Source organism: Helianthus annuus, chromosome 5 (assembly GCF_002127325.2).
Source record: "Helianthus annuus cultivar XRQ/B chromosome 5, HanXRQr2.0-SUNRISE, whole genome shotgun sequence".
NCBI classification, from domain to species: Eukaryota; Viridiplantae; Streptophyta; class Magnoliopsida; order Asterales; family Asteraceae; genus Helianthus; species Helianthus annuus.
This window is the reverse complement of record NC_035437.2, coordinates 167,329,621-167,349,866: the sequence shown is the minus strand read 5'-3', so window position 1 is coordinate 167,349,866 and position 20,246 is coordinate 167,329,621. Positions and strand designations below refer to the sequence as shown.

The following is a 20,246-nucleotide window of genomic DNA, read 5'->3' as shown; positions in this document are numbered from 1 at the left end:
TTTTTACTGTTCCAACATCCCTATTTTGTCCTTTAGTGCAGGGGTATTTTGGTCATTTTAATTATTATACAATTATTATAACATACTAAACTGTTATATATATAACAGGTCATCATCTTCATCATCATCTGCAGACTACTTCAATTACTCCAGGGACCAAACCACAGGCACCAAAACCGCAGATGACCAACCATCACCGCCACACCGCAGATGACCAACCATCACCGCCATCACCTCTCTCTCTCTCTCTCTTTCATCTTTTTCTCATCTGCAGATGGCCCCCATCACAGCCACACCGCCACCGCCTACCTTTCACAAACCCTAGAACGAGTTTAGAGAGAGAATGAGAGTGTAAAAGCTAGGGTTTTAGGTTTTAGAGAGAGAAAGAGGGGGGAAAGAACGGGGGTCGTTGTGCTCTGAAGAGAGGAGGGCGATGGGAGGCGAAGAGTGGTGGTTGTTCTGGTGGGAGGTGTAAAGAGGTGGAACATATCTGAAATTGGCGGTGGGAGGTGTAAAGAGGTGGAACAGATCTGTTTTCCGATCTGATATTGGAACAGATCTGAAATATGAACAATCGGAAGAACATATGCAGAAAAGGAGATCGGAAGCGAGGAGGATCAAGAATAGATCGGAAAAGTTACCGGAAAACAGATCGAAGCACAGTCGCCGGTCAATCTTAATGTTTTTGCTTATAAAACCGTCATCACGTCTTCCCCAAAATCACATCCTTCCATTGTTCTACCAATCTCGAGCTTTCAAATCTCCATCCAGTTCTTCAGGTTTATCTTCTTCAATTTCGTTTCCACGTTGTTTTGTATTTTCTCTAATATCTCTTATGATGATTCAAAATTAATAACTTTCGTTCTTCTGATGTTAACCGTGATGAATGTCGGCGATGAAGCGTCTCTGGTCTTGGAAAGATTGCAGATGTCGGCGATGATTTTTGGGGGAAGATGATTGGAGATAATCTCTGGTAATTGGGGGTTGAAGATGATGTAATTTAGTTTTATATAATCTCTGGTAATTGGGGGTTGAAGATGATGTAATTTAGTTTTATAATTAACAAAAGATTAAATGAAAAGCACTTGGACCAAAATACCCCTGCACTAAAGGACAAAATAGGGATGTTGGAACAGTCAAAAATAAGGGTTTTTGGATTTTGGACTAAAATGGCAACAAAATGCAAACCACAGGGACCCGGATGTAATAAGTTTGAGATTTGGACTAAAGTGGCAAAACTGGCCAAACCATAAGGACCAAAATGGCAGTTTACTTAAGCAAAAAAAAAATTATCCTACACATTTCAAAATTTATCCTACATATATCTTACACTTACCGAAATTTACCCTACGCATATATAAATTTATCATACACATTTAAGAATTTATCCTACACATACTAAAATTTATCCTTCACATACTAAAATTTATCCTACACATGTCGAAAATTGTCATTCACCCTAAATTATTTTATCTTGAAAGAGTATATTTAAAATGGGAGTAACAAGTTTAATAAATTAGCTATTTAATTACAATTAGAAATTTACCTATATGCCATTATTAATTTAAATACACATATTAAATGAACTAAAATGGAGCATTTCTATTGGTTTAAAACTTATTCTTGGGTATCAGTATCCTTAGCAGGTCTCTTGGAGTTGGACTTCAAGAGTTGTATTTCCTTCATTATGACTTGGTTAGTCTCCTGTTGTTTCTTCATTTGATCCTGTATATTACCAAACAAAGTTAAAATTTCATCATTAGAAACCATACAGGAGTTCTCCCTGGAACACCAGATCTGTTGACATTCTGAGCGGGAGGAGTGTCTCGGGATATTTGGCTTTCATTTCTCTTTAAGGAGCTTGTACTTGTGGAGGAGGAGGAAGCACCAAACCAGTTGTTGCAGAGGTTGTGGTAGGCATGGTTGAAGAGCTCATGTTTGATTTTGAGATCATTGAAAATAGTAGTGCAAAAAGTTTCGAAAAAAGAAAACCAAGTAACGATTTTAGCAAGGTTTTTAGCAAGAATAGCACCACTTGCCCCACGGTGGGCGCCAAATTGTTTTGGTCAAAAATTACCTAAGCAATTAAGTGATCAAATTAGTTTTGTGAGGTAGTGTGCTAAGAGAATGTGTTCAAAAATATGTTAATTAAGTTGTTTGCAAAAACAGTTTCAGGATACGGCTCAGGATATTGAGCTGTATCTACGATCAAACAATGAGCAAAAAAGAAAAGGTTGACACGAGATATACGAGGAAAGCCCTTGATCAATCTAGATCGCCGGCACAAAACCTCGGGAGCTGACAATCGCAGCTGTCTTGTTCTTCTTATTGCTTTAAACGCCAGGATACAGTGCAGGATATGGCTCAGATCAATGCTAAGTGGTACAACGATTACAAGTGGTGAGTGTTTGTGTGTAATAGAAAGAAAAAAGAAGTGTGAGTTCGAGAGTAGAGAGTGAAGTGTGTGTTCCTATTGATCTGGCCTTCTATTTATAGTTACAAATAACAAACTAACTCTCCTATTATTCCGGGATGCTGGGAATATTCCATTCTGAACGTTGGGGGCCTGTTTTTACTTGTTTTCCACGTGCTTATTGACTATAAAACCGGGTCTTCAGCTCACATAACCGTTACAACGTTAATAACATTGACCAGTATCCGAAATTCTTGCGGAATATGCCTTTCTTCTATTCTGACCGTTATAAGAGCTATTCTTCCGCCATCAACGTCTTTATCCTGACCAATTTGAGCGGGTCTTCAGGATGACTTGGTCCTTATGAACGTTAGTCCCTTGTAACCAACATTTTACAAGCCAATCGTTAGTAATAGTCAGGATACTGCCTCAGGATGTTACCAATATCCTGGTCCGGTATCCTGATCTGGTATCATGATCATATACAACTAATAAAAAATCAAGATACAAAGTCAGGATATGGGCTCAGAATTTCACCCATAACAATGTGAAAGAGAAAAGTTTCATGGTCTTCAATGGTGATATTCATTTGAAGATAATTTCAGCATCATGTGGTCTGAAAAAATCACAAAGACACACGCACGAGTGTGTGTGAGAGAAGAACGATGACAAGATGAATGTTTTTAGAGAGAGAAAGTTGATGTTTTAGATAGAGAAACAACAATCTTTATCACAAAGACACACGCACGAGTGTGTGTGTGAGAAGAAGGTTTGAAGATCTTCTTCGTGTTCATCGGACGGGTATAGATCCGGTAAGTGTTCTTGAAATATCATTTCACACTTGATTTTTTGTTGAAATGGTTGTTAATATGTTTTTGTGTGCTGAAAGTGTTTTAGTAATGGTTAATGGGGTATCCATGGTTAATGTTCATGTATTTTAAATAAATCCAAAACTTTAGGATGAGATTTTGAACGGGTTTTTTTGTTGGTTTGGTTGCTTGTTAGGGGCTTTTGATCTTAACAGTAGCTGTTATTTTGTTGGTTTGGGTTGCTTGTTTGGGTTTTTGATCTGAACAGTAAGTGTTTTTTTGTTTGGTTGCTTGATTCACAGACTCAGGCCCATAACATGTGTTAAGCCCCCCTGTTAGAATGTTATATAACGTGTGTTGATTTACAGAAACAAACCCATAAAGATATTCAATTGACAAGCTGGATGGATGTACGCGAAGTTAATGCGTGGTCTAGTAATGGTTAATGTTCATGTATTTTAAATAAATCCAAAACTTTAGGATGAGATTTTGAACAGGTTTTTTTTGTTGGTTTGGTTGCTTGTTTGGGGCTTTTGATCTTAACAATAATTGTTTTTTTGTTGGGTTGCTTGATTTACAGAGACAGACCTATAACATGTGTTAAGCACATGTTAGAATGATGTAACACGTGTGTTGATTTACAGAAACAGATCCATAAAAGATATTGAATTGACAAGCTGGATGGATGAAGGCGACGTTAATGCGGGGACATTGAATAAGTCACATCCTTTGGGAAAGAAGTCTTCGTTCATTTATAGTATGTGTTGGTGGTTCATGCTGTAACAGAACGCCATGATGTAACCGGACATGTATTCATGTATAACATGTGTTAAGCCCCTGTTAGAATGATATATAACGTGTGTTAACCTTTTGTTAATTAAAAAAAACAAGTAATATCTATTTTATTTTTGTTGATGTTTAAAATATCCGATAATGTGGATACTGAGCGTAAAACTTGTACAAGTAATAAATGTACAAGTTAGTATGTAACGTGTAATATGAAACGAGCCATTTATGGTAACACATGTACCGGTAATTTTGGAATATATAATATGAAACGGGTCATTTGTTTTGCACATTTTGGAATGTATAACATGTGTTAAGCCACTGTTATAGTCTTTTTGTAACATGACATGTATTCATGTATAAGCTAGTGGTTTACAAAACACCATGATGTGTATATACTGATCTAACATGTTAATATCGTAATCTTGTTGTAACCCACTTGTATTCATGTATATGAAAGTGGTTTGCAAAACACCATGATGTGCATGTACTGATCGTAACACGTGTACAAGTTAATAATTTAATATGGAACATACAAGTTAATATTGTAACACCGTATACCTGGGATAACATGTGTTAAGCCTCTGTTATAATCTTGGTTTAACCCAACATGGTGTCATATATAAGCTAGGGGTTTCCAAAACACCATGATTTGTATATACATACTGTAACATGTGTTACGCGCCTGACATGTATAATGTGTGTTAAGCCTCTATTATAATGTGTGTTAAGACTTCCAGAATGGATGCATAAACTCCAATATTAACTTAATAACAACATAGAATACCTGATATAACGTGTGTTAAGCCTCTTTTATAACGTGTGTTAAGACTTCCAGAATGTGTTAAGTCCATACCGTTTTAACATCATGTACTAGACAAAACAATAAGACTCTCACATTACATATTACTAGTAAACGAAAATACATAGCACTAAAAAAAATGGTGGGCCGTTTACTATACCCATAACGGTATAACTGATATAACGTGTGTCAAGGCTCTATTATAACGTGTGTTAAGACTTTCAGCAAGTTACACATAACATGTGTTAGAGATTAATGTACTGGTAAACTTGTAAAAAGCTACATTGCCTACAAGCAAGTTACACAAAAAATGGATGCATAGAGCCCAAAAGCAACACAAATATGCTGAGGTCGACTTCAGGGCAGAAGTTCAGAAGGCCAGAACATTTTTAACAACACGTCCTAGACAAAATAATAAGAGTCTCACATTACATATTACTAGTAAACGAAAACACAGATCACTAAGAAGCGGTGGAGCTTCCATTGACGGTCTATCTTTGTTGTTTATATGCTACCTTTGCTGACTCATCTCTTGCGTAAACTCCATTAACCTATTCCAACAAGCTGGTCATTAACATATATAACAAAGGGTCGTTACATATGTAGCTGTAAAAAAATGTAACATGTGTAGCTACGGGTTGTAGTAACATGATATGCCATCTAGTAGAATCACCACCTGGTAAGGATGAAAAAAAAGACAAACATTTTATTGAAAATAACATCACTGAAAATAAAAGAACTCATAAAAATAACTCAAAAGTAATGAATCTAACATCAAATCTGCTTCAAACCCACATGTTTGAAACACATATAGATCTGAAACAACTAAGAAAACCGGATTTTTGAAGAAAGATATTGGGCACACAAAAATTTCTTCTTGGTCTTGATTTAAAATTTTGAAATAAACAAACGAAGCTCTGAATTTAAATCTATCAAATATCATAAAAAGTATAAATCTAAACAAATTACACAAATAACAAAAGTAAGATCTTTAAACGTGTGCTCTCACACACATTTGTGCGTGTGTTCTTGGTGTCCAGATGAACAAGATGAATATTGTTGTTTCTCTCTCCAAAACATCAGTTTTCTCTCTCTAAAACAGAACTAAAGATGTGATGAGAGCAACACCTTACTTTCTTTTCTTGAAGAGCTTTGATAATTGCTCCGATCCTCAGATTTGGTGGCTTCAATAGAAAGAAATGAGTATAAGATCTACATCTAGGTCTTTGAGAAATGGTTTGTTCAAATCTGATAAAATTGAAAAAAAAAAGTGTTTTTGATGTTTTTTAGAGAGAGATGAAGGAGTTGGTAAGAGGGTGGGGTGAAGTACAAAACTTATGATGGTGAATGAAATGACTTACAGTCATGTATTGGGGTGTGTGTATGAAATGATACAACATGTGTAAAAAGACAATCCTACCCTCCAAAGCTCTAAAATCATATGTTGATGTGGAGCAATCTAGACCACATAATAGGGTTTGCAAAGTTTTCTCAAAATCTAAGGTTTTTTATGGAGCATTACCCTACATATATATATATATATATATATATAGTGGAGAGTTCAAATGAGAAGAAATTTTTTGTAACAAGAAAAAAGAACAAATTTCAACCAATAAGAATGCTTTATTTTACTTCATTTAATATAAGTATTTAATGTTACTATAAGGGTACGTTGGTAAATCTATATAGGTCATTAATTTGTAGTCTTTCTCTTTAATAGCTAATACATTAAATTTTTTGTAACTTATCTTCAAAATATATATATTTAAAAAAAATAAAATAAAATAATTTAAAATGTAGGATAAATTAGAAGTTGTGTAGCATAAATTACGAGTTGTATAACATAAATTTCAACGTGTAGGATGAATTTCGAAATATGTAGGACAATTTTTTGATGTGTGTAGGCAAAAAAAGTTAGTGTAGAGAATAATAGTCTTTATGACTAATTAATTAGTAAAAAATGATAATAAATGAGATAAGTGAAAAACTATTTAATGTTTTACAAAATTACCCTTTGTTCTTTTTCTTCTCAATTAATTTTTCTTCTCAAATGAACCTTCCCCTATATAATATTTAGTTTTTTTATGTACAAGAACGAGTCCTTTGAATGAATGATTTTTTTTGTTTTATTTGGAACTATTATTATTTGACCTGATCTGAATCGAATAGCCGACCCGACCCGAAATATAACAGTGAGAACTTTTTTTTAAGGTTCCATCACTTTATGCCCTCTCGAAACTTTTGATCAAGTTCTACCACTAAACATTCACAAAAGAAAAGAAAATATATGAAAAGCTCATATGATCATGAGTGTTCGTTCATGTAATCTATACTCCATTATAATAGAACTCTTCGTTCATATAATCTATACTACGTTATCATATAACTCTTTAGGACAAAATTACCATTTCAAAGGCATTTTTTTTATATCTAATAATTTTGTTATTTAATGCAACTTTGGTATTTAAACAAAAGTATTTAATAATTTTGGTGTTTATGACATTATCCACAAGATGGTGATAAAAAGAAACGTCTTACATACATCATATAATTACCCAAAATAAAACACGTTATCTGTTAGGCTTTGGGTGTACTCTAACTTCATTGGTGTTAAAGATGACATGACAAGTTAACATGTCTTTCAAACTATTCCTTCCCTATGTTAAGGGGGTGTTAAAACCTCCCTTGGTTAACATGTTAACTTAGTAAAAAAAGATTAAGAAATTAATGTTATTTATTATCAACGTTTATTTTAGCTAAGAAGTTAATGAAATGGTATTATTATTATTATTTATTTTATATTTAATTTAAATATTTAATATTAAAATAATTAAAAAATGGTGAGTGAGGTAGAGTTAACAAGGTTAAACTATTTCCTTAGAATGAGGTGGAGTAAAAAGTGTCAAAACGGCCAAAGTTGAAAAGAAAAAGTGTTGGGGTTAAATTAACAAGATGAAAAACTTTGTGGTAAAAGTAAAAAATCAATAGGTTAAAATACAAAAATAAAAACCTTTGGGTTAGAAATGAAAATCAATTTTTATGTTTGAAAAACTCCCATAGCATAAAATACAACTTTCCAGCCTACTGCCCACCCGATTGAACGAGAGCGTGTAGTTGCACCATCCACAAGAGTCGAAGACTCTCTAGAGTAAATGCATTGTAATAAAAAACTCGGGTGTGCTTCGTAGGATTCGAACCAGTGATCAGGCCTCTACTCACATCATTGCATGACCACTGGTACCAACTCTTTTAGGTAATTCAAATCCTAACAAAAACCGAAACAATTGATAAACAAATGGAAAACGGGTATAGCGTTGTAAATTATCGACTTCGCCGTAATGTACGGGTTCCCAACTCGTTAAACAAGCAAAAATCTTCATTTATGTTTTGCAATGAAGGAAAAAAAGAAAAACATTCACATCAAGGGCCAACAATGAGTGTTTTGCAAAGTAAAATGGTTACGAAAGTGAAACCAAAATCTGATTCCAGATCTCATCCCACTTTGTTTGTGGGGAGGAGATTCATTTGATACCAAACCATGCTAAACCCGATCCAGAGGGTGCCCATCAGAGCCGTCCCCGAGAATATTAATAATAATTTGGGCCTCGTGCAAGACAAAAAATTCAGGCCCCTCCCTATAATTGGTTTTGATCGAATTTTGGTTTCGTTCAGTATAGTACAATATAGGTACTCGATGTAAATAATAAATATTACGCCCAAAAGGTTTTAATAAGCATAAGTAAAATGTAATATACTAAAGTAATAATATTACATTATCACATATAATATTTCTTATATTTTACTCCTACATTTTATGATAATAGTCACTTTTAAATGAAGGTATACTATAATTAAGTTAAAGCAATAGAAAACTAAAATAACAGATATAAAGATATATCAGCAATGTTCATCATATTTGCTTGTATATGATTTTGTTTCGTTGTATTCATTTTATGGTATTGTTTTAACTTTGATATTAATTTATAGAAATCTCAAACTTTAAGTGAGAATTCATTTGCAATAAGCCAAAGTAGGCATAAATCCATTTGACCTTTTAAAATTATGGAAAGCTATAAAAAGGAGGAAAGCAAGGAGATAGAAGAATCGAACCAGAGACTTCAAAGATTAAGTAGAATGCTCTTAGCAACTGAACTATAGTAGGTTATGAGTAAAATATTTATAGTATTTATAATATATAAAACTTCTTAGAAACTTTTCGGGCCCTCAAACAGCTTGAGCCTGTTGGAAATTTGGTGAATGGATATTAAATATATTTATAATTTAATGAAATTATAAATATTAATTAGAATATTCATGTGGTAAGTTAAAGAGTAACTCTTGAGTATTTAATTAGTTTTATTAGAGTTTTTAAGTCTCTAATTAAGTGACTAATTAAGTGAATAATTAAGTGAAACCTTTCACTAGTCTTGTACAAATAGTAGTCTATGTGTTTTCTTTTGTGATAAGAGAAAGGGTATTGCTTTATACATGAAGAATACTAGAAGTAGGAAAAAACACTTGAAGACCAACTAGAGAGATGAGTATTCTCTACTTGTTTTCCACCACATGAGTTCAAACACTACAATTACCGGATGTAACCTTGGGCCGGTGAGCCATCTCCGGCAGTACAGACTGCTTCGGCTGTTGTACCCTGGGAGACAGACGCGTCGTCTTTAGTAGAGGCGCGAAATCTGTTTTAAGGTAAGCGTGTTGAACACGTGCCTCAACCAAAATCGTCAACGTTTTAGTGTGCTCTTTGTTGCAGTCAATGAGTATTTTTCAAGACTCAAGATGATGAATAGTCGAGTCTAGGATGCTATCAAGTGCGCGTGAAGGACCCACCAGATATGCTGCTTGAATCAAGATTGGTATATATAATTATATTTATATTCTTTTTATTTAGTTATTGCAACCGGTATTGTACTATGATATTTCCTACGAATAACGAGAGTCTCATTATGATATATTTTGTAATTATATTTTACAAAATGTGAACCTATTTCCTACAAACTTAAAACAGAATTCATGAGATTGTTTGTACAATCTTAAAAATCTTATTTATAAGGATTTTGGGTCACAAAAGAGTTTATAAAAAAGAAATATATATATTTTAAAGATTATGATCTTATAAATATTTTCTTTTTGGGAAATATGTATGTAGTACAACTTGTGTTTGGATTTCTTGAGATTGAGATACAATCTTAAATCCTATACCGTGGTACAAAACGAATGGTTTTGGTTCAACCGTTTGGTTTTTGAAACGATTTTGGGAATCATTAATTTTTCTAACTTTTGTGTTAGATCGGGTTTATTAGTGTAAACCATATGTTTTTTGTAAATGTTAAATTCTCTAACATGTGTGTTAGACCGGAATTATTGGTGTAAGCCATACGTTTTTTGTAAACGTTAAATTCTCTTAAGTAGAGTTTTTTATGTCTTTAAATAAGAGTTTTATATTACTTGATTAGAGTTTTATGTCTCTAATTAAGTCTCTATTTAAAGTAGACTCTTCATCCACCCATGGGTTGATATGAACAAATAAGTCTTATAATGATTTTTGTAATCATTTGTCTTCTAACATGTGTGTTAAAAAACATTCATGAAATGCGTTAGTTTGGAAGCAATTTTTTAATTGTTTAGTTTCTAACGTGTGTATTAGAAATGACTTATTTATTTGAACCATATATGTGTTTTTAACAAGTCGAATTAACATTTTGTGGAAATGTTAATATTTCTAACATGCGAGTTAGAATTTCTTTCTTATTAACATGATTGTTAAAAATGGTTAAAGTACAAATGCTTTGAAATGTTTTATGTAAACATTTTATATAAGTAATTTGTTGTAACATTGTTTTAAATGCTTTGTATGATTTAGAAATAAAATGTCATACATTGAAGTTGATGTTTGATTGGCTTCAAAGAATTAAATCACCATAAAGTGATGGTGTGGTATTTATATGAATTTAATGAAATTAAAATCATTTACTAGACTCTTCATATGGAAGATAAACTCTTAAGGAGAGTTTTATGTCAATTTAATAGTTTTTATTAGAGTTTATTTCTCTAATAAAATCTCTAATAAAGTGAGACTTTTAATTGAGTTTTTTTTTTTTTTTTTTTTGTCAATTTATTAGTTTTTGTTAGAGTTTATGTCTCTAATAAAATCTCTAATATGGTGAAACTCTTGAGTAGAGTTTTAATGATGGCATTTGATAAGTTTTATTAGAGTTTAAATTTATAATTATTGAGACTCTTAACTCTTCATATGGTGAAACTCTTGAGTAGAGTTTTAATGATGACATTTGATGAGTTTTATTAGAGTTTAAGTCTATAATTTTTGAGACTCTTAACTTTTCATATGGTGAAACTCTTTAGTAGAGTTTTAATGATGACATTTGATGAGTTTTATTAGGGTTTAAGTATATAATTATTGAGACTCTAACTCTTCATTTGGTGAAACTCTTGAGTAGAGTTTTAATGACGACATTTGATGAGTTTTTTTAGAGTTTAAGTATATAATTATTGAGACTCTAACTCTTCATTTGGTGAAACTCTTGAGTAGAGTTTTAATGTTGACATTTGATGAGTTTTAATGATGACATTTAATGCTCTAATTTGGTCATGTTTTGTATATATAAAATGACTTAAATTTTCTAACACGTGTGTTAGAAAATGTGGATCACGAACATGAGGTTAGAGATTGTTCATAATGAACATAAATGTTTTATGTAAACATTTAATTACCTATATGAGCAATAAAGATGATGAGAAATGGTTTATTTTATAGACTATATCTTTGGAAAACGTTTTATGTAAACGTTCGATTCTATAATGTGCTTGTTATAACGTTTTTTTTCTAACATGCGTGTTAGAAAATATTATTTGGTGAAAAACAACTTGGTGTTGTTGTGAACAAATTTAATTGTTCAAGTTTACTACTTAAATGTAGTATTTGTAACAACTTGGTGTTGTTTTGAGTATAATTGTCCAAGTTTAAAGTTCAAACACGAAATGGGGAACTTGTACTTACAAGTGCATGGAGTCTTATTGAGGGAGTACCTCAAGACATGCCATGGGACGATATTGTTGAGAAGATGTCGGTCAGATTATAAAGTGTTGAAGATAAAAGCACTTTGCTATTTGATGTCTACATATTGTCTATTCTTTCGTTTAAATTTCAAGTGATTGGCACTTATGATTTAGTTTCCAATGTATTTTATTGTTTTGTGTTCAATATCTTCGGATAACACATGCAATTTTTTACAAAGAAATAAATCACTAATGGTTGTGACGTATAAATTATTTTTGTGGAAAATAGTTATAACGTCGGTTATACATTGTTTAAAAGAATATGGTTTTAAACGGATAGTACATGAAAATACTTGGACATAAACAACTTGAGAGTTGTCATTGACTAAAAGTCAAAGACGAAACATCAAATGTATAACCACATCATGAATGAGTAATGAAAGAACGTAGTGAGTGTATTGAGATGAAATACACTAACGACATTCATGTCGCATACTTCATTAGAAGTCATTGAAAAAATTCACAAGTGTGAATTCTGACATATGAAGTAAAAGTACTATATATTATTGTATACCTTTAATAAATATTGCGAGATTTATAAGTAGATGCGTCTACCACTTGATTATTGTTAGATCTATATGGAGATTTTACCTTCATTTGGGAGAGCATCCTAAATATACATATCTCCTAATGAGTAACAATAGATGTGTGCAAATCACTTATGGAAAAATTATGAATGCCATATTGTCGAGTGTCGATCTAGTTGACTCTATCTCACACATAATAGTGATTGTAGACAAGAAACATTCATCTTGTTGGTGATGAATGTGTTCACCAAGTGACTTGGATTAAGACTTATGTTTAAGTACTTATTAGTCAATGGCAGATTGTTGGAGATCAAAGGTAATCAAATTATGTTCCTTAAATGAATGATGAAATTTTGCTATGTGCTATATACAATAATTTGTGAGACCTTCCTAAATATTGATGTTTTAGGATTATGAATAAGTATCATTATTTTGTCTTAACAAGGGATGAATGTTGCAAAGTGATATTATGATATCCTTAGGGCTGTGAAGAATCAGAATGATGCATCTTCTGTTCACATGCTAAAGTATTGTACTCTAAAGCATGCTAGACTAGTACTTGGTTAATTATAGGTCTTGAAGGAGACTAATTAACTCTAAACATTTAAATGTGTATGAACACAAAAAGAATTTGTGTACAGACAAAATTAAGGGAGAATTTTTCATTCATTATAAGGAAAAGACATGTAACTTTTGAAGAGTTTGTTCGAAAAGCTAATGAGGAAAACTCATTGTCTAAGCCTATTCTAGATGTTAAATTAGAATTATTCTAAGTTGGTGACAAACTTATGACAATGGCATGTGTTGCTTTGATCAACTCGGAATGCAATATGAGTTGAATTCACACAATGAGGTTGATCTTGTTCAATCATATGTGTATAAATGTCATCATAAGTGAAGTTACGGAAATGTTGATCAAATGGCAAGAATTGTGGGGGAGGATCCATTTAGAAACAACCCTATAAGGGTATGTAGAAATGGTTTTCATTACCCCATCTGGATGATATCCTATAACACTTAAATGTGGGGGTGTCTTGCATTTGTATCATAAAAGTTTGGCAATAAGGATTTTGTAATCCAGACTAACATTGCAAATATACGACTATGTGGAGGACACAAAGGTCGCGGTGTATAATGGAGATGTGTTTGCCTTAAATGATAAGCGTATCTTACAAAGACATATATTATAACCAGATTCAGATGGCCACTGAGGTTATAGTCTTAGAAGTTGACAATAGGCAAAATTAACTTATGAGTTAATAACACATCATGACAATTGATCTCAAATACGCAAAGTTATTTGCTAATGTTATGGATCCAATAACCTGAGGGTTTATTAGAGATCAAGTTGTGGAATGGGACTGAAGCCCTTGAAAAATGAAGTTCATATGATGGAAACCTAACTCAGTAGACTGGAGATCCCAAGAATTGAGTTCAATAGGAAAACCTAATTGTATGAATAAGCGAGGTCACTGCGGGGGAATAACCCTACACATTTAATAAGGTAGTTTATTATAAAAATTAATAAACTTCCTAGTCCATTCCTAAAAGTGACAAGTGTGAGGCTAAGCATAATATGTGGTAAATGATTTGGATAAATCACGATAACCACAATGCTTTTAATGATCTAAGGAGAATCACCTATGTTAGAGAGAAGTGGGGTCGCTTCGAATGGAATTGAGGGCACAATTCCTAGAGCTCTCGCAGAACCAGGAAAGTGTTCCACGACCATTATTGGACACGACTATGAGGAGATGACCCGGCTAGGGAGAGTCTTGTATGAAGTGTATTGTCGTCTACACAAACGACAGACGAGTTCAAAGACATCGAGATCTACTCAGAGCTAGTGGGCTAAGTGCATTTCATGAGCGAAGGTTCAAAGGGTAACACCTACCTATCGTATGCAAAACTCAACTGTCGAGGTTACATTGGAAATTTTAAGTGTTTTGAATGATCTCCATTCATGTGGGGGATTGTTGGAAATTTGGTGAATGGATATTAAATATATTTATAATTTAATGAAATTATAAATATTAATTAGAATATTCATGTGGTAAGTTAAAGAGTAACTCTTGAGTATTTAATTAGTTTTATTAGAGTTTTTAAGTCTCTAATTAAGTGACTAATTAAGTGAGTAATTAAGTGAAACCTTCACTAGTCTTGTACAAATAGTAGGCTATGTGCTTTCTTTTGTGATAACAGAAAGGGTATTGCTTTATACATGAAGAATACTAGAAGTAGGAAAAAACACTTGAAGACCAACTAGAGAGATGAGTATTCTCTACTTGTTTTCCATCACATGAGTTCAAACACTACAATTACCGGATGTAACCTTGGGCCGGTGAGCCATCTCCGGCAGTACAGACTGCTTCGGCTGTTGTACCCTGGGAGACAGACGCGTCGTCTTTAGTAGAGGCGCGAAATCTGTTTTAAGGGAAGCGTGTTGAACACGTGCCTCAACCAAAATCGTCAACGTTTTAGTGTGCTCTTTGTTGCAGTCAATGAGTATTTTTCAAGACTCAAGATGATGAATAGTCGAGTCTAGGATGCTATCAAGTGCGCGTGAAGGACCCACCAGATATGCGGCTTGAATCAAGATTGGTATATATAATTATATTTATATTCTTTTTATTTAGTTATTGCAACCGGTATTGTACTATGATATTTCCTATGAATAACGAGAGTCTCGTTATGATATATTTTGTAATTATATTTTACAAAAGGTGAACCTATTTCCTACAGGGCCTTGGGCCGTTGCCCGGCTTGGCTGGCCCAATAGCCGGCTCTGGTGCCCATTCACGTATGTGTGTGATGTAGATCTATATTGGTCAAGCTAATGGGAATTATATGGGTCACGCTAATGGGAATAGACTTTAAACACAATAAAAAGTGGTTCCGTGACTTGGACTTTAACATTCGGAAATTACAACTTTTAGTAAGTGTTCTATGAAAGTAAAATTTTATATAAAATCACGGTGTAACATTTGCATCTTGGCTAGACACACAAGTATAAAATTAGGATTTTTTTTTCTAATCATGAACCAACTTCTTCAATGACAATGTTTTAAGTTTTTATCAAGCACATCAATTATGATATAAATATTGAATTTGTGATTTACCACTTATTTGATTTAAATTTTTAAATTTGATTATTTAAAATTTAAAATTACAGTTTTTTTGTATATATCTTTGACGATACCCATCCAGAATGGCTTTCTATTCCGGCTGGGCAGGGCAGTCATAGTTTTTTTTTTTTTTTATATATCTGAGTTGTTAATTATGTGTTTTAAGTTTGTATATACGTATATATGCATGGTGGAGTGATCTAATGAATTTTGGAAGGATGACAATGATATTGGAATTTAGTAGAGTGGCCCATATTATGGGAAGTGTCAACATCTAAAGAGAAGGGCAATTTGGACGTTGGAGCTAGAGTGGTGAAAAATCGATTACTGAGGGATTGTATGTGTGCAAAGATCAATACAAAGACTTGTGGAGTCATTTTCATATGGAGTTGTCACTTTTGGTTGCATTTGCATGCATGCAAGCTACAAGTTCTATTATTTTGTCCCCCCGGAAGTAGCCAGCAAAATTGTGGTTTACACTTGATTGTTAACACTAGATTATTCCAGCTGACTATCTCATGAGGTGTAGTTTAATCTCTTTCTCCACTCGTTGTTAAGCTAGATCTCCTGCAAAACAGAACACCGGTGACTCGCCACAAGGAGGGGAATAGGGGGGGTTCTCCTTGTGACCACCCTCCGGCGTGAGAATAAGTACTGTTCTGAGGAATAAGTGTGTGTTAAGAGTAAAAGTGTGAGAGAGCGGACCCTTAAACCTGGAGGTGGAGTCCTCTATTTATAGTCGGAGAATGAAGGAGGAGGAGGAGGGTTGCCAGCTAGCCAGTGCTCGCCAGCTATCCGACCAGGGAAAATTTTTTGTCTGCAGGGGCATCTTCCTTGTCACCATGCGATTCCTTCCAGAAGATTCCAGAACCTTCTGAATGCACTCGAATGATGTGGACACCATATTGGAAAAGTAATGTGATCCCCGTGACATGTGTGCACTGATTTGGGACCATACCTCTTTAACACTTATAAGGGTATTTAGTGATAATGTTTTCATTTATATACAGTGATGGAACCAGAGGTTTTTAATCGTAGGGTCATAATTAAATTATTTTTTATATACATTAACGTAGCAAAAATTTCGTTAACCAATTCGCTTATGTAGATAAAGTGACAAAGTTTAAATAAAATAATTTAGAATATTTATTGTATAGTTTACTAGGTTATTGCCCCGTGTAATACACGGGGTGAATCATAATCAGGGCCGGTTTTGGGTCTGTGTAAGAGGTGTCATCGCACAAGGTCCAAAACATTTAGGGGCCCAAATCGTTTAAAAAATAATATATTTTATATATAAATTTCTTGCAGGAGAAAATGTACATATTAGTCTTTTGTCTCAATGGATGTAAAAGTTAAATTGAGAGCCTTAGACTTCAGTGTCACACCCCAATCGATGGCGGAATCATCGGGGCGCGGCACTGAGCGAAACAGATTGTTCAAAGAAATTCCATAACAACTAATATTACCGAATAGTTTAAATATCACGTCCCATACCGTGACCCATAAGATAAATTTAGTTATTACAGACATAGGTATCCTTCAAACAAAAACATGTTCCGACAACTCAGATTTAAACACATAAATATAAATTGTCTTGGTTTCTAGACTCTTTCCTAGCCTCGATTTCACAGCAGGGAAAGCAAGTAAGCATCCTAAACACCTGTCACATACGTTAAAATAAAGTCAATACATATAATGTAAAGGTGAGCATACAAGTTTGATAATAGCACATAGAGTTCGAATAGTTTTCACATAACCAGCACGTACATAAAGTGAAACGATGCACGTTAATTATCGACATGGACCTATCAATACCAACGACTGCGGGTTGACTGTCCGAGACAGTTCGCAATACATGATCACCACCGTAAATCATGCAAGTAAATTGTCCTTAACAACCCCCGTGTGAACGGGTGCTGAGTCCAAACTATGGTACTACGTTGCTAAGGCAGGTAGACAGCATTCCACGTGTAAACATAACAACAGGCATACATTTAATCACGTAATACATGCAATCGGTTAGCGTTCAAATAGTTTGAATAGTGTGTTCGTTTGTGATTTTGATAAGTAACGTATGTAATACCCAAAAGTGCTAAAGCAAAAAGGGTTCGAGTATACTCACAGTGATTGATTATGGATTGAAGGGAGCGCTGAGAGTAAGGTTAGCCTGAATAGTTCGATAGCACAACAATGAGTAGCGTGAAAAATAAGACAAGTGTGAATGGATCGAATAGGCTGGTCGATCGAACGGTAGGTTCGATCGAACGGGCTGTTCGGTCGGTTGGTATCTCCGATTGGACAGTCCTGTTCGATCGGCCGGTAGGCTCGATCGGCTGGGCCATTCGAGTGGATTGTTTCTTCCTCTGGTGTGTTTGTGTTTAAAGATTTGAACTTTTGAAGTTTTCGTTATAGTATATGAGAACACCAAAATGTCCTTACCTTTCTGGTCGATCGATCGAACGGTCCGTTCGATCGGCCGGCTTAATCGATCGGCTGGGAACCTTAAAGTGTTGCTCAACAGGATGTCGCTCGATCGAATGAACTGTTAGATCGGCTGGCATTCCATACTAAGAACGAGTTGTAAAACGATTAAGTGTTGAAGCATAGTATCTCATGATCCGAACAGTAATGTTTACCAATCGAGTAGCGTATTCGATCGAACATCACTTCGTCAATAGCATACTTCATAAAAAGTGAAGAGTGTGGAACCATGTGCTAGCCGATCGGCTGGCCCGGCCGATCGGCTGGTATGTCCGATCGGCTGGGCTGTTTGGACAGCCTAGCCGTTCGGCCGGCATTTCTGACCTGGTCGGCCTTTCGTCTAACACTTGGCTGTTTAATTATTTGTTGACATATCGAGGTAGTTTGATAACGAGTTGAACTATGATATCCTCCGTTCCTACTCGTTTCTTCAGCTCGGACAGGAATCACCCAAGTCCGGCCGGTGAACGGTTCGGAACGTCGGTTTAGAGTTTAACCCATCGTCGGTGAACCTTGTATATAGAATCCGAATCTTGAACCTCTTAACTGTTAGAATGATTAGTTAGCCGGTTCAAGCTTCGTTTCTACCGGTTTTAAGGTTTTGAGTGTAAAAGGTTGAAGAAAGTTGGAAATTATTCATGAATATGTTAAGATCCATAAGAATCTTAGTTTGTTTATGTGGAAATCGATCAGATCTAAGCTATTCACGGTTGAATGAGGCCAAAGTTTGGTGTTCTTCAAGAACACCATGATGACATCACTCAAGAATACTTAGATCTTGGTGATTTCATGGTTAAAAATCAAGTTTTGAAAGATAGAAAGGTGTAGAATCATGTAATGATCAAAAACGTACAAGAATTAGAGTGAGAACTTACCAGAGTTGAGAGAAATCTGAGAAAAGGTGGAGAAGAAGACTGGTTCGGTCAGAGCTTTCCAAAAATGGAAAGTGTGACAATGACAGCCCTATTTATAGGCTCCAAAAGGGGAAAGTGCCAGCCGATCGGCCAGGAGCTCCGATCGAATGGGCTGCTCGATCGGCTAGGAAGATGCTAGCCGATCGGCTGGCTTGTTCGATCAGGATGCCTCCTGTTCGATCCGCGACACAGTTTGAGTATTTCGCGACTATTTTCGATGTTTCAATTTCGATGGACGATGACACGAATACGATAGAGTTCCTAGTCAAATTACTTTCAATCCCAACTACTATATCTAACATACAATCTTCTATAAGTCACGTTTCGATGTCGGTTTCGATTGAGTTCGTTTGCTTTTCGAGTTTCGATTCGATTTTCGATTGATTCACTTGAATACCACACCAAACTTATAAGTAAGCACGCACAAGTAACACATAAGGCACACACACACGTATAACAGTACCAGAGTTCGCACAATTCGAGTCTCGAGTTTGATTGATTGACTTGATGAACTTGACTATCGATTGATTAACTTTATCGCATTGTTACTTCCTACTATTCACAGTCGTAAATCGGTCGCATTGATTAAACATTCGATCATTTCATTTATACAACACTTACTCCACATAATACAAAAGTAAAAAGAACATTAACAGTCAAAGAAGTCAAAGTTGACTTGGACTTTGACTTTGACTTTGACTTTGACATTCGAAAACACGGGGTGTTACAGCCTCCCCTTGTTTAGGGAATTTCGTCCCGAAATTAAGTCGAAGGCTACACAACGCCGTGATTTACCAATTTGATGCTTCATATCTATTTATTTAAACAACTGCGGGTACTTGGCCTTCATGTCGCTTTCGAGTTCCCAAGTGAACTCCGCGCCTCGTTTGCCTTCCCATCGGACCTTCACGATCGGGATGCGAGAGCGCCTGAGTTGCTTGGTTTGGCGATCCATGATTTCGACAGGATTTTCCATGAAGTGTAACGTTTCGTTGACCTGAAGATCGTCAAGTGGTACGATTAGATCATGATCAGCAAGGCATTTTCGGAGGTTAGAGACGTGGAAAGTCGGGTGGACGTTACTGAGTTCCTCCGGTAATTCGAGTCTGTAGGCGACTTTTCCGATCCTTTCCAGGATCCTAAAAGGTCCAACATATCGAGGCGCTAGTTTCCCTTTCTTGCCGAATCGGACTACACCCTTCCAAGGTGATACCTTTAAGAGTACGTAGTCACCAACTTCAAATTCAAGGGGCTTGCGTCTTTTATCGGCGTAACTTTTCTGTCTGTTCCGAGCTTT

The 20,246-nt window shown here is 34.8% G+C and overlaps 1 long non-coding RNA gene across 2 annotated transcripts; it reads right to left on the bottom strand.

Annotated features, from left to right (window-relative positions):
- Window positions 1-4,981: 4,981 nt before the first annotated feature.
- Window positions 4,982-6,258, bottom strand: LOC110871316. 2 transcript variants are annotated; one of them, XR_002553642.2, is made up of 2 exons: window positions 5,939-6,258; window positions 4,982-5,486 (listed from the first exon to the last, which is right to left on the bottom strand). It is a non-coding gene; the product is annotated as an uncharacterized LOC110871316 (long non-coding RNA). The 2 variants fall into 2 exon arrangements; XR_002553641.1 differs by having other exon boundaries at window positions 5,944-6,249.
- Between the last annotated feature and the right edge of the window lie 13,988 nt (window positions 6,259-20,246).